This window comes from Canis lupus, chromosome 26 (genome assembly GCF_048164855.1).
Source record: "Canis lupus baileyi chromosome 26, mCanLup2.hap1, whole genome shotgun sequence".
Taxonomy (NCBI): Eukaryota; Metazoa; Chordata; class Mammalia; order Carnivora; family Canidae; genus Canis; species Canis lupus.
In genome coordinates, this window is record NC_132863.1 from 22,385,476 (window position 1) to 22,401,235 (window position 15,760).

At 43.4% G+C, this 15,760-nt stretch overlaps 1 protein-coding gene across 3 annotated transcripts in view; it reads left to right on the plus strand.

Moving 5' to 3' along the window:
- Positions 1-2,256: 2,256 nt before the first annotated feature.
- Positions 2,257-15,760, plus strand: part of CSNK2A1 (casein kinase 2 alpha 1) — a 57,960-nt gene continuing 44,456 nt past the window's right edge. Inside the window, exons 1-2 of one of the 3 annotated variants that reach the window (XM_072800429.1) lie at positions 2,276-2,424; positions 4,680-4,934. The gene's annotated coding sequence lies outside the window, so the exon portion shown is untranslated. Of the gene's footprint in view, positions 2,425-4,679; positions 4,935-6,961; positions 7,017-15,760 lie in introns of all 3 variants that reach the window. The other 2 variants (XM_072800430.1, XM_072800428.1) reach the window with 2 other exon arrangements.

Genomic DNA, 15,760 nt, shown 5'->3' on the forward strand with positions numbered 1-15,760 from the left:
TCAAACTTACCCAAGTCTTTCCTGCCACAGGACCTTTGTACTCAATGCTCCCTTCTCAGAGGGAATTTCTGAACTGCTCAAGCTAAAGTGCTCCCTCCTTTAGTCTTTTCTTTAGCTCCTTATCTTTTTTCTTTCAAGCATTTATTGCTACCTGAAATTATGCTGTTTATTCATTTGTTTACCCATGTATTATTTGTTTCTCACTTTAGAAAGGGAGCTCCAGGAAGAATTGGTGTCTGTCTTGCTTATACCCCAACCCCAGCACTTAGCACTGTGTCTGGCTCATAGCAAGTGATTAATAGCTGTGAACTGAATAAATGTGAACAAAGGAGCCAGGATAGCTGGCTCAACAAACAAACAAATAAACGTTTAAACAGGATCCAAGGGATCCCTGGGTGGTGCAGTGGTTTGGCGCCTGCCTTTGGCCCAGGGCGCGATCCTGGAGACCCGGGATCGAATCCCACTTCGGGCTCCCGGTGCATGGAGCCTGCTTCTCTCTCTGCCTGTGTCTCTGCCTCTCTCTCTCTCTCTGTGTGACTATCATAAATAAATAAATAAATAAATAAATAAATAAATAAATAAATAAATAAACAGGATCCAAGAGTTAAGTGGAAGGTCAGTCATTTCCTTCATGAAAACCTTGGGATCATCTTGTCTAACTTCCTCAGTCCACAGGTGGGGAAACAGACCCAGAGAAGAGGATTGACTCACCTTGAAGCACCCAGAAAGTCATTACTATAGATTCCCAGCCCACTGGGGTCAAATGCTGCAGACCTGTCTGGCAGATGAAGCCCAAAAAAGGTCACAGCCACCTCCTTGAGGCCATTGCTGTATGGCTGCAGCTGTGGGCACCTCCATCCTACAGGGGGGGAGATTGTCTCTTTGGGAGCAGAGGTGCCAGTAAGCTGACAAACTGTGAAAGGAGGACTGAAGCGGGTGGGAAGGCCCATTCCTGGGCCAGGCAGCTATTCTGAGGCACCTCAGGGATCATAGCTGGTACCGAAATAACCCAGCCTCCTCACCCTTGTTGCAGTCCTCACACCTCTGCCCCACTGGAGGTGAGGCTAACACTTGAATTCCTCTCAGCAACACACCAGTTTTTAGCAGGGCCTGCGGAGAGGACAGTGATCGTCAGACTCAGCCCTGTCCACTGGGGGCTCACAGTCTGATGGAGGAGGCAGGCTAGGGACCAGACAGGCTGCTGAATTGATGGTACCTACGTCTGGGGAGGCTCAAGGGAGGGAAGAGCCCCAGAAGAAAAGACCTCTGAATTAATTCAGCAGACATACGGAAGTTAGCCAGTTCAGGGGGTGAGAGTATCAGGAGTAACCACCAGCGCAAGGGGAGGAGGCAACATAGATAAGCTCCAGGAATAGCTGGCAGTTTTACTGGGTAGAAGCATCAGAAATATGAAAGGGGAGGGGCAAAATAGGAGGCTAGGAACAGGGATGGGGGGTGGAGGGTGGCAAGTGAGCTGTCCAATTTATGTAAGATTTGGATGTCAAGAGAAGAACTTAGGCTATCTTTGGTGCACAAAGGAGAGCCCTGGAAGATTTTCATCCATGAGGACGCCATGACCGGGTCTGCAAGATAGAGAGTGCCCTGTGGTTGCTTTGGGGAGGTTGTCTGGGCCAGGCGAGGGGGGTGGGAGTGGGGGCAGACAGAAGGAAAAAAACACTCTATTCTAGATGGTTAGTTCTAAATAGGACTCCCGGAGGAGGCAGGAATTGGGTCTCGGTCTCTACAGGGCTTGGATCACTTCCTCGACTCCGGCGTCACACCACCCCGAGGGTTCAACTTTCGTTCGCTTCTCGCGAACTCAAAGTTTGCGCCGAGCAAACGTGCTGCTGGAACCCTAACCCTAGACGAGGGGTCCGAGCAAGAGACTACAACTCCCAAAATGCTTCGCTTTACAACCCCGGCGGGTTGCGCATGCTTTAAGGCGGCCGGCCGGGCTCGTCGACGGGTGGGACTCGTCAGCGGGTAAGTGCGGGAAACATAGAGACCGCCATCTTAGCTTGGGGCAAACCAATTGTACGCCTATGGGAGGTTCGTCCTCTCTGCCTCGTCAGTTCTTAATAGGCACCGAAAGAAAATGCGTTTAACCATTGCAAATCTCCTTGTGTTGCTTTCCACTGAGAATTTCTTCCATTCTGACCCCCGTCCGGGACCGCACCTGCATGCATACAGTAGCACATCCCAGCATGGCCGCGCTCAGCCGGATTCTGCTGGGGGCGGAGTCGGAAGCGGTCCCGCCCCGCCTCCTGGAAGGAAGGGGGTTTCCGCTTCCGGCAGCGGCGGCTGCAGCCTCGCTCTGGTCCCTGCGGCTGGCGGCCGAGCCGTGTGTCTCCTCCTCCGCCGCCGCCATATTGTCTGTGTGAGGAGAGGGGAGCGCGGCCGCCGCCGCTGCCGCTTCCACCACAGGTACGGTGGGAGCCGCTAGGCGAGGTCGTTGGGGTGTGGATATGGGCCCAGGATGGGACAACGGGGCGCGGTCTCCCCTCGCGCTCCCAGCAGACTCCCGAGCGGCCCGTCGCCTTCCCCTGCCCCCCCCCCCCCAACACACACCAGCCGAGGCCCCTGCAGCCCATCGGGAAGGCCTGGGGCCACCCTTCAGGACGGGGAGCGAGGCTCGGGGGGCAGAGGCTGATGTGAGGGTGGGAACTGGCTTTCGGGAGTCCCGCTTACTGCGGGGGGAGAGGACTGGACTGGGGCGGGGACTAGGGGGCAACTTGGAGGAGGGGGTCGCGGGAGGGGGAAGGGAGCCTGAGGGGTGGGGCCATAAGGGGATGCTGGGGGAGGGTGCCTAGGGGAGTGGTGCCTGCTGGGTAGGGTGGAGTGAACCCTCCGCGGAGCCGAGCGCTGGAGGGGGGCCTTCTAGGGGTCCCTTTGGGCCAGGCTGGGCTTCCCACCTGCAGACTGGGGCGCAAGGGGGGGGGAACCCCGGGCGAGGTCGCTGAGGAGAAAGGGGGAGGGGACCACGAAGTGGGGCAGAATGGGTGGAGTTGGAGTTACGGGTTAGTTGGGAGCCTGGGTGGAAGAGAAGTATGCAGAATGAAAGCTTGGCCCAGCGGTATACGTGTTAAGTTTGTGACCTTTTTGGAAGAGTACTTTTATTTTGTTTTGGGTGTTTTTTTTGTTTTTGTTGTTGTTTGTTATTTTGCAGCGTTGGAACGTTCCTAGTCTAGGCAGGTGATGGGTGGAGCTTCAGTAGTTTGTTTTTGGAAAGCAAAGTCAGGGTCGGAAGAAGTCGCTTCTTGACTATTGCTATCCTAGGAAAGGAAGAGTTCGGAAAAGAAGGTGGTAAATTAATTTGGAAACACTTGATTACCTTTCCACTGCTGAGTTCAATGAGAATGGGGGCATGGGGAGAGGACATGAAAACTGGAAAGGGAAGATTTTTCTGGGAGTTGGAAGACTGCGTTACATTTAGGGAGTGACGATACAGGCTAGAGGTAAAACAAAAAAAACAAAAAAACAAACAAGAGTGCCTGGGTTCTCAAATATCAGTGCCATTACTACTTAGCTGTGTGCCCTAATCTCTGTAAGCCTTGGTTTTCCTATCTGTAAAGTGGGGGCAAAATTTCCTAAATCGTACATTTATGGTGAGCAGGAAATAAGATAATTTGTGTCACACAGTTAATAATTTGCTTACCACAGTTCCTGACAGGTAGTGTTTGATAGATGAAGGGGACTAGCTGGTATACTTGGGCGTCCTCTGTTCTAGGTAAAATTTTTTGGTCAAGAATCTAACAAGCAAGACTTCAGAACACTTTCTTTGTAGTACTTGTTGCAGTTTTTTGTTTTGTTGTAAGTCAGTTGAATTAATTGGCTTGGTGAACCTTTGACTGAAAGACCAGGACCAATAACTCGATCTTCTTCCTTGTCCTTAAAAAAAACAAAAAAACAAAAAAACAACTACCTGCTGTTTTATCTGAGCAGGTTTATCCTTCTGTGACTTTGAAATACCCAGCTTTCATGTGCCACTGGGGGAGGGCGCATGACTTTAAGAAAGAATGAAAAGATCTGAAGTTTGCTTAGCTTGATTTATCAACTGATTACAAAGTTAGGTTACCCTGGGGCAACTTTCTTTCCTTTTTTTTTTTTTTTTTAAACAAACACGCACAGTTATGTTATCTTAATATGGAATAAAATAGAGAAGAGAAGCACACATTTAAGGGGAACATTGAGTTATTTCTGCGAAATGGGTTTATTGCCTTGTTGTTTGGGGATGAAACAAGTGGCATTTTTTCTATAGTGTATTTTTAGTCTCTTGTTGCCTAGCCACTGTTACAGGATGAGTCTTTGATTTTACCCTGAACAGACACCTTTACTTCACATACTCTTGGAGGAAAGAGAAATTTTTTTCAGGAACTGAGTTTAAAGCCCTTCATAGTGTTAGGGTTTGGGTTTGTATAGAATGCCACCCCTCCCAAAAAAGATGTCCATACTCTAATTCCCGGAATCTGTAAATATGTGACATGGTAAAAGGAACTTTGCAGATCTAAGTAGGGTTAAGAATCTTAAAATAGGAGGATTATTCTGCATTTCATGGGCAGGCCCAGTCTAATCATGTGAGGCCTTAACAGGAGAAAACTTTCTCCACCTGGGAGTCAAGAGAGCAGAAGGGTGAAATCTGAGATTCCAATCATGAGAGGGACTCCATTTACTGTTGCTAGCGGGGGCCACATGGAAAGCATGAGAAGGAATACGGGCAGCCTCTAGTAACAAAGACCAGCCCCAGCTGACAACCAGCAAGGAAATGGAGACCTCAGTCCTACAACCACAAGAAACTGAATTTGACCAACAACCTGAATGAACTTGGAAGTGGATTCTTCCCCAGTTTCCAGCAAGAATATACTTTGATTTTGGCCTTGTGAGACCCTAAGCAGAAGACCTAGCCACGCCTACCTAACTTGTGACCTACAGAAACTGTGAGATAATAAATTTCTATTGTTTTAAGCCACTCCTGTTTGTGGTAATTTGTTAACTGCAGCAGTAGACCACTATAAATTTTTGGTACCAGGAGTGGGGTACTGTTACCTAAAAATGTGAAAGTAGTTGAAGGCCAGAAAAATTTTGAGTATGATAGAAAACAGATTGTAGAAATATGGATGTTGACTGCTATTTAGGGCTCAAGTGGAAACAAAGTAGGCATTGGAAACTGGAGGAAAGAGGATCATTGTTACATAGTGGCAAATAAGTTTAGAATTGTATCCTATGGTTATGTGGAAAAGAAAACTGATGAATCTGGCTATCCAGCAAAGGAGATTTCCAAGCAAAGTGTTGAAGGTGTAGCCTGGCATATTTGTTTGACTAATGGATTGAACCCCTGTGCAATTTATGTAAAGTATGAAGTCCTTTAGGGTTTTGTACTGTCAGAAACAATGTGGGCAGTCCAGGTGGGTCAGTGGTTTAGCACCACCTTCAGCCCAGGGTGTGATCCTGGAGATCCCAGGATCTAGTCCCACGTCAGGCTCCTTGCATGGAGCCTGCTTCTCCCTCTACCTATGTCTCTGCCTCTCTCTCTCTCTCTCTCCCTCTCTCTCGTAAATAAAAGCTTTAAAAAAGGGGGGGAGGAGGGGGAAAGTGTAACAATGCCAGCTTGGATTGAAAGATGCAGTGGAAAGTTAAAGAGGACTATTAAGACCCCCAAATTCTAGGCAGAAAATGGGCTGGTAAAACTCAAGTGTTGAGTATACTACTTTTCATTAAAAAAAGTGGGTGATTCAGGGTGGAACCAAGAGCCTAGAGAAATGGAGCTGAAAGCTACAGAGAATTTTCTGCTGACTTTGAAAAGGATTGGAGTTTGCCCAGATTTTGAAACTGCTTTGGACCAATAGATCTGGTTTTTCTTCCATTTTTCTTATTGGAACTGGAATGTCTATAACTATTGTCCTGTTCCTGTCCTACTCTTGTATTTTGGGAGCAGATAACTTTGTTTTCAGGAATTGTGCCCCATGGGTTGTACTTATGTATTATTCCCCAGAGCTTCATCTATGACCTGATTTAAATGATGAGGTTTGGGACTTTTTTTTTTTTTTTTTAAGATTTTATTTATTTATTAATGAGAGACACACACAGAGAGGCAGAGACGCAGAGGGAGAAGCAGGCTCCATGCACGGAGCCCAATGTGAGACTTGATCCTGGGACTCCAGGATCACACCCTGGGCTGAAGGCAGGTGCCAAACTGCTGAGCCACCCAGGGATCCCGGTTTGGGACTTTTTAATTGATGAGCTTTATGTGAGATTTTTGGATTTTGAATTGATGCTATAATGGATTTTGCATTTGGGAGAGATGTGAATCTCTGGATGTTGGAGTTGGCTGAGGTAGATACTCTGCCCCGCCCCCCTCCCCCAAGATGTCTATACCTTAATCCCTGGAATATGAATACGTTAACATTATGTGACAAAAGGGACTTTGCAAATGTAATTATGGTTTAAGTATCTTTTTTTAAAGATTTTATTTATTTATTTGAGAGTATGAGAGGGGTGAGGGGCTCTCGCTGAGCAAGGAACCCCATGTGGGGCTCGATCCTGGAACTCTGGGATCATGACCCGAGTAGAAGGCAGATGCTTAACTGACTGAGCCACCCAGGTTTCCCTTGGTTTAAGTATCTTATGATAGGAAGGTTATCCTGGATTTTTTTAGTGGGTCCAATCTGACATAACAGTAGAGAACTTTTTTCAGCTAGAGTCAGAGAGATGGGCAGAACAAGTCAGAGATTTGAAACATGAGAGGGACTCAACCTGCTGTTACTGGAAGGGACCTCATGGAAGGCATATGGGCAGCCCTGGTTGATAGCCAACAAGGAAATAAGGGTATCAGTCATACAACCAGAAGAAACTAAACTCGGCCAACAATCTACATGAGCTTGGAAATAGATTTCCATTGGAGTTTCCAACAAGGAACAGAACAAGGTGGACACTTTGATTTTTTTTTTTTTTTTTTATCTTGCAGGACCCTAAGCAGAAGACCTAGCCAAGGCCACCTAATTTCTGGCCTGTAGAAACTGGTAATTTGTTACAGCAACAATAGAAAACTAATAGAGGGGGTGAGAATTTGGGGGGGGGGGGATTTTCTAGAGCACAAAAGTAGCAAGGATTATTTTGCAAAGTGATTTGGTCCTATGAGACTTCACAGAATGATTGTGTTGAGTGGAACCTGTCTTTTTTCCTTGGTATTTAACTATCCTGTTACTGTCCTTAAATGCAATTTGAATTGGCTAGATGACTAGCTTGGTAAAATGTAGATTCTAGAGCCCTGAGCCATTTTGGTAGGATTTCTATAAATTGGCGATTTTTCCATGCCGGTAATGTCCTGGATAAATGACATTTCTTCATTAATTTTTATTGATTAAATAAAGCAATGAGTTTATATGACAGCCTCTTAAAAGACTTATTCCAACTTTTTAGAGGAGATGGAAATGTGAATTTTTTGTGAATTGATAACCACCTATATACAGGTGAAATCTGTACTTTTACCACCTCCTACCTCAACCTAGAGTTGTTGTAAGGTCTTTTCTCCCTGTTGTTAATCATTTGAGGTTACAAGTCAGTTTTGGGAATTATAATTGCAGAATGGAGTTCTGGCTTTTAAGAAAGGTTGTTTTTGTTCTGCAGCAGTATCCTATTAGTCATACAATGTGGACTCTCAATTTTGGTGAGGGCTTTAGAGGTTGGAGGAAAGGAGTCTAATCCTTTTTGAGTTAGTTACCTGAATAGAAAAATGATTACAAAATTAGAACTGTTCAGGGTATGAAGGACTTCTGAGATTCTGTGTTTGACTTTAGGGGTTAGAATAAAGGAAATTGGGCCACATGAAGGTTAAGTGGCTCAACCAAATATCAGCCTTAGAGCTGGCCTAGAATCCTGGTCCAGACAGTGGAGATTATGGCTTTTGAAATATATTCCATGTGCACCCCTGCCTTGCCCTTTTTCTATATTTTACCTTGGACAGATTTTCTGTCTGTGCCTCACTTTCCTCATGGAGGCATTCACAAAATTGCAATAGTGGATATAAGACACTTAGCATGTTACCTACTGTATAAAGTGGCCCAGAGATAGAGGTTAACTGTTAAAAGTTTATGATAATTGTTTTGGCAACTGTATGACGACTTCTACATAATACAGTCAATTTGTATAAGTTTAGAAACCGACAACTGATATGACTTGGCATTGGATTAGGTGTAGTAAGGTAAGGTCTTCTCACACTTTAAGGTAATAAAAATGTTTGTGATATTTGATTTAAAATGAGAAACTGGGATCCCTGGGTGGCGCAGCGGTTTAGCACCTGCCTTTGGCCCAGGGTGCGATCCTGGAGACCCGGAATCGAATCCCACATCGGGCTCCTGGTGCATGGAGCCTGCTTCTCCCTCTGCCTATGTCTCTGCCTCTCTCTCTCTCTCTCTCTGTGTGACTACCATAAATAAATAAAAATTTTTTTAAAAAAATGAGAAACTGGTTGGGGCATCTGGCTTGCTCAGTCAGTGGAGCATGCAACTCTTGATCTTGGGGTTGTGAGTTTGAGCCCCACGTTAGGTGTAGGGATTACTTAAAAATGAAATCTTTAAAAAAAATAAATAAATAAAATAAATAAAAATGAAATCTTTTTTTTTTAAAAGATTGATTTATTTAAAAAAAAAAAGATTGATTTATTTATTCATGAGAGACAGAGAGAGAGGCAGAGACACAGGCAGAAGGAGAAGCAGGCCCCCATCAGAGCTAAAGGCAGCCGCCCAACCTGAGCCACCCAGGCATACCAAAAGATGAAATCTTTTAAAAAGAAATGAGAAAGGTTGATCCTTGGTCTATCACAATTCATTGGATGACCTGGGCCACGTTTGTTTCCCATGAGTATTAGTGTATTTGTACACCTAAATGTCTTTCATCTCCTAAGATAATTTCAAAAGTGGTATATATCATTTAGTTTCTTAATAGAAATCTGGGCCAGCTAGCTTTTCAAACAAATTCCTTCAGCGTTAAGGAAAAGAAACTGCTGTCATTATAACAAAGGTATATTTACCTTGGGTTACAGATAATTGGTAATTTTTCTTAAATATTTGGTACATTCTGGGGTAGATTTCAGCAGACCTACTTGTTCACCAGACACACTTAAAAGTTTAAGGTGAGGGGATCCCTGGGTGGCGCAGTGGTTTAGCGCCTGCCTTTGGCCCAGGGCACGATCCTGGAGGCCCAGGATCGAATCCCACGTCGGGCTCCCGGTGCATGGAGCCTGCTTCTCCCTCTACCTATGTCTCTGCCTCTCTCTCTCTCTCTCTCTCTGACTATCATAAATAAATAAAAAATTTAAAAAAAAAGTTTAAGGTGAAAATTCACAGTATCCTGCTAGGAGTGGCATTTCGTTGGTTTCTGCAAATCCAGTGTCTTTCAGCCTTAGATAAGAGAAGCCTACGTAGCAACAGTTGCTATGGTGGGCAAGCTTTTTTTACATTAGCAGTGATAGTGTTTTCTTGCATAGAAAATACTGGGTTATATGAAGTGAGGATTTTAGGGTTCAATACCAGGGTACACTTAGAATAATCTTTTATAATTTATATGTGTCATATCTTAACTTCCTTTATTTGGGCCACGTTTTTCTTTTTATACTTTCTGGTCTTGTGGATTTTTCTGACAGGTTTTTCTTAGCTGAAATGTTTTAATCTGCTTGGAAAAGTGAACACTTGTAATTTTTCTGAAGTTATGACTAATGCACTAATGGGCATTTCTCAATTTAGCTATCTCATTAATGTTCTATAAATTTTAAGAAAGCAACCCTGTTAAAAATGAATGGGTATATTATTTTCCTAAAAAATTGAATCATGTGGTATCAGAAGGTACAAAATAGCCATTTTAGGTTACTGAATTTACAACCAGTCAAAAGATGTTACTGGATCCTAAGTCTGGTAGGTGCTGTGCTAGGGATCTCTAGACTGTCCCTGTAGCCAAGCTTATAATTGAAAGACATTTTGTAATAATGTATATATCATTTCATAATTTAGTAGCTTTTTTTTTTAAGATTTTATTTATTCATGAGAGGCAGAGAGAGAGGCAGAGACACAGGCAGAGGGAGAGAAGCAAGCTCCACACAGAAGCCCCACGTGGGACTCCATCCCATCCTGGGACCCCAGGATCACATCCTGGGCCGGTGGCAGGTGCTAAACCACTGAGCCACCCAGGGATCCCCAATTTAGTAGCTTTCTGAGATGTTTTCTTATGAAAACTCCTATTGGCTTTGGATCTTAGGAATAGTTTCTGAAACAGCTACAGAAATCTGGGTTGAGAGATTGAGAATTTCTCATTATTAATGGAATTCTTTAACTGAGATTGCCAAAGGTGAGGGGAGGCAACAGGATAGTTGGGAAGAACTCCAACTTTGGGGTGAGGTGATCAAATTTGGAGGTTACTTAACCTCTTTCAAACCTGGGTTTTGCCATCTCCAATTGGGATAGCAACTACCATGGACAATTTCTTAACCTTCAGTTTCTTCATCTGTAAAACGGGGATATTGGTAGTATTTGCCTCAGAGTGTTCTTGTGAGGATTCTCTTTTTTTTAAGATTTTATTTATTTATTCATAGAGACAGAGAGAGAGAGGCGGAGACACAGGCAGAGGGAGAAGCAGGCATCATACAGAGAGCCTGACGTGGGACTCGATCCAGGGTCTCCAGGATCAAGCCCTGGGCTGCAGGCAGCGCTAAACCGCTGCGCCACCAGGTCTGCCCCTCTTGTGAGGATTAATAACTAAAGCACCAGCTGATGTTTTCTCAGGGTTACTGTGAAGATGAAAGGACTTATTTACCTGACTAATATGAGTTCTTTCTCCTTGCTGTCAGTGGAGACATTGTGTTCATTGCTGTGCTGCTACTCTACTCTGTTTTCATTTTCTGCCAGGAGTTCTTATTTATTAATGAGGGCTTTTTTTTTTTTTTTTAATTCTTTTTTTTTTTTTTTTTTATTTACTTATGATAGTCACAGAGAGAGAGAGAGGCAGAGACACAGGCAGAGGGAGAAGCAGGCTCCATGCAGCAGGAGCCCGACGTGGGATTCGATCCTGGGTCTCCAGGATCGCGCCCTGGGCCAAAGGCAGGCGCTAAACCGCTGCGCCACCCAGGGATCCCGTATTAATGAGGGCTTTTGACCGGTACTTCCGGTTTCCGGTGTGTCCTGCTGGGTGAGGTCCTAAATTGGTGCTGCCTAGGGGTGGGTTGGTATGTAAGTAAGTTACACCCCGTGTAGATTGCCTCAGTTGCTCAAGTACGCTGTATATTGCCAGAGTGGTTATCTAGTCTTGGTGAATCTAGGGTTCTCTTCTAGATAGAGAAGTGAATCTTCTCATCTCAGACTCAGGGAAGGTTCAAAGTTTGCTCACCCTAGAGCCTTGTGGACCTGGATCAGAGGTCTTATTGCCAGTGGTTCTTTGATCATAGTTTATTTGTACTTGGGTATTAGGAATATATTTGGAGAACTTTTTCCTGTATTAACATTTATATGGGGGCACCTGGGTGTCTAATTCAGTTAAGTGTTTGCCTTTGGCTCAGATCATGATCCTGGGGTCCTGGGATCAAGCCCCACATAGTGCTCCCGGCTCAAGCAGAGAGCCTGCTTCTCCCACTGCCTTTCCCATTGCTTGTGCTCACTCTCTCTTTCAAATAAGTAAATAAAATCTTTTTAAAAAATAACAGTAATTCTATGTCCTATTCTCTCAGGTCATCCACTAACTTTCTTGTTTGCTGTGCATTTTTAGTCACTCTGTAGGTAGAGCATGAACCTATCTTTATTAGTATTTTAAAGTGATTAACATGCTATGTATTTATGACTATATAGACTGAATACAAATAACCATCTGCTTTGGAGTTGTTCTTGTTTGTTTGTTGATTTATTTATGAGAGAGCATGAGTAGGGGTGAGGGGACACAGAGGAAGAAACAGACTCTGCTGAGCAAAGAGCCCAACACAGGGCTCAATCCCAGGACCCTGAGATGATGACCTGAGCTGAAGGCAGATGCTTAACCAACTGAGCTACCCAGTTGCCCCAGTATTCCGTCTTTTAAAACCCAATTTTTATACCATTGTGGTCTGGTGACCTGCCCATTCAGATAAGAAAATAATGAAGAAGGACGCCTGCCTGAATGGCTCAGTGGTTGAGCGAGTGGGCGCCTTCGGCTCAGGTTGTGATCCTCGGGTTCTGGGATTGAGTCCCACATCAGACTCCCCATGGGGAACCTGCTTCTGTCTCTGCCTCTCTCCTTTGTGTCTCATGAATAAATAAATATAATCTTAAAAAAAGGAAAAAAGAAAAAAACTAATGAAGACTCCTGATTGTTGAAACTCACATTCCCCGTCCTCCATTTTGCCTCCAGATTTAAATCAGTCCATTTCATTGTAATATTTATGGTAGACTGTTAATAGAATTAGGGGAATAGTGAATTACTGAAAATAACCTATTTAGGCTTTGAATCCTAAACAATCTATAATTCAAATCTAGCCTGTATCTTTTAGTAGTTCTTTGATCTTTGGCAGGTCATTTAACCTCTGAACCTGTTTGTCTGTCTTTCTTTTTAGTGTGCACATGTGTGTGCCCTGCGGGTGGGGGGGGGGGCAGCAAGAGAGGGAGAATGTAAAGCAGGCTCCACACTGAGTGTGGAGCCCAATATAGGGCTCAGGCGCTTAACCCAACTGAGTCACCCAGGCACTTGTGAACTGTTTATTATTCCTCCTCCTTTGGATTTATTTATTAGAGAGAGCGCACGCTTGCGTGTGTGGGTGTGGGGGCGGTGATTGTGCAGAGGGAGGAAAGAGAATCTCCAGCAGCTGGATGCAGGGCTCGATCTCATGACCTGAGTGGAAATCAAGAGTCCGACACTTGATGGACTCAGCCACCCAGGTGCCCCTGCATTTATTTCTAAAATGGGAGTTTACATCTTCTTCCATGCCTGGCTTATAAGAGGCATTCAAATGGAAAGCAGTAGTTATTACATACATAAATGCTGGATTATACTTTAGATCTCAAATGAAATTTTGTCTTTAGATTTTAGAGGGTCATGGTCAGTGGAATACAAGTTTCAGGTCGTGACTTTATTTTGATTGTGTTACGTGACTAAATGATATGTGAAGACTTCTTTGCCCATGATTTATTATATTCTGTATTATTGGAGACAATACTGGACTTCAAACTTCTGTCAGGTGGTTGAGGTAGAGCTATGTTAATTCAAGTCATACTGCTTGGGTTTTCTTATAATGCTTTCCTTCATTGGAAGACCTCCCAGTGTTGCTGTTATTTATGTACCATTGACACTTTGATTCCTTTTCTGGCTTAAAGGTAGAAAAATGATATTCACACAGAGAGCCCAAATGCTAGTGTTTTTTGTTATTTCATACTGGCTGGTTTGTTTTATGGAAAAGCTTAAGTGTATCGCCTTTTAAAACAAGAATGTTGTAAATTTTGTAAATGGAAGTAAAGACAGGAGGCCCAGTAATGTGTTAGGGTTTTAATGTCTTAAATATCCTGTAGATTTACGTAAGCAATAGCTTTGTGAGTTAATCACATATTATTGTGAATATCTATATTCCAAATTTGGACCCTTAACAGGACTAGAAGAAATGTACACTTTTGGCTTTGAATAGTTTTCGGGGCAGCCCCGATGGCCTAGCGGTTTGGTGCCGCCTTCAGCCTGGGGTATGATCCTGGAGACCCGGGATCAAGTCCCACGTCGGGCTCCCTGCATGGAGCCTGCTTCGAACCCTCTGCCTGTGTCTCTGCCCCCCTCTCTCTCTCTCTGTGTGTGTGTGTCTGTCATGAATGAATGAATAAAGTCTAAAAGAAAAGAAAAGAATAGGTAGTTTTCTTGCTTATTCATGTGTACTTGGAGTCTTGGGATTTGAAGGTTGGGGTTGGTTAAAGGGGTCAAGGAGCTAGTTGTTAACCTTTTGACCTGTATATTTTTCCCCAATTTAAAAAATAAAACTCCACTACTTATATGGCATTAATTTGATAGGTGAGAGAGTCTGTTGTCCATGACCTTGAGACAAGAAAGTAGAATCATAAAGTGGAAGGGGAAAGAACTTCATTTAATGTTACATTCATGTTTACCATTAACCTGTTTTCTTTTGGTTTATTCTTCCAAGTTAGGGTTGGAAGGTTTAGTTTGTGTTTGTTTTTGTGCCAATGACCTCTGTCCAAATAGATGGTCTCTCAAAAGAAATCGTTGTTCATTAATGGTATATCTGGACTAGAAAGCTGCAAAAGATGAATTATATGCATATCTCTTGAAACAAGGGGAGTTATGAAATAGGTTTTTCAATCTGCATTTTAGCAATTTCCGCTGTTATTTAAACTAGGATTTTTCAGCCAATGAAACTTTCAGTGAGAGATACAGATGTGCTGAGTTACTGATCCCCTCAACCCTCTGGCCATTCATTCAGGCTACAGGGCATCCAAGCCAAGACCTTAGGTCCAAAAATCTTTGTCGCTCATCCCAATGTGCCTTACAAATACTAATTTCTCTTGGTGCTTTGACTTTTAAAAAGGTAGTAAGCACTGATTTAGAAAGTTTGGTAACTTTTTTTTTTTTTTTAACAGTTTTAAGATACAAAAGGCCACGAATCTTAAAATAATCTTGGCTTTAAGTTTAGAAGAGACTGTTTTAAAGTATCTCTCAGACCCTCAAGTAATTCTTTTTCCACATATAATTCAAGATATATACTTTAGGGGCACCTGACAGGCTTAGTTGGTAGAGCATAAGACTTAACTGAGGGTTGTAAGTTTAAGTCCCATGTTGGATATGGAGATTGTTGGAAAATAAAATCCTTTAAAAGACAGAGAGAGATACTTGAAAAAGTAAGACTCTAGGGTGCATGGGTGGCTCAGTGAAGTGTCCAGCTCTTGATTTCAGCTTAGGTCATGATCTCAGGGTTGTGAGATGGAGCCCTACATTGGGTGCTGTGCTCAGCGTGGAGTGTGCCAGATTCTATTTCCTCCTTCCCCATCCCTCTCCTCAGGCATGCATGCATTTTCTCTCTCTCAATAAATCTTGAAAAAATAGGGCTATAAACTACTCAAGTTTAGACACTTGTGAAGTTCAGGTTCTTATTTTTTTAATATAGTGAGACAAAAACTAAATTACACTTGCTTAGAACTTGTCTTCACCTGAGTGACTCTGGATGCCACTAGGTCTTTTCTGAAGCTTGACATTTTGTTAATCATTTGTGGAGCTTCCCTCTCATGCTAAAACATAAATTGAAGCCTGGGATACATTGTCCTCTCTTCCTTCAGGAAAGAATGAGATATAATTAGAGAAATTTAATTGTTTAATATTTATGTAAAATATCAAGTTAACCTTTTAAAATGGATATTTTACATGTTAAAAATGGACATTACTGTTTGTCTAACTCAGTGATTTTTTTTTTAAACTCAGTGATTTTTTTTTTAATTTTTATTTTTTTTAATTTTTATTTTTTTATGATAGTCACAGAGAGAGAGAGAGGCAGAGACACAGGCAGAGGGAGAAGCAGGCTCCATGCACCGGGAGCCTGATGTGGGATTCGATCCTGGGTCTCCAGGATCGCGCCCTGGGCCAAAGGCAGGCGCTAAACCGCTGCGCCACCCAGGGATCCCTAAACTCAGTGATTTTTAATTCAACTGGGATTTACAGATTGCTCTGGTTCTGTAACTGAAGCTACAGACATTTTCTTCAAAAAATGTACCTGCATTTGCCATTTTGTATATACTTTCAGGGAGTTTCATGGACCTCTGATCTCATT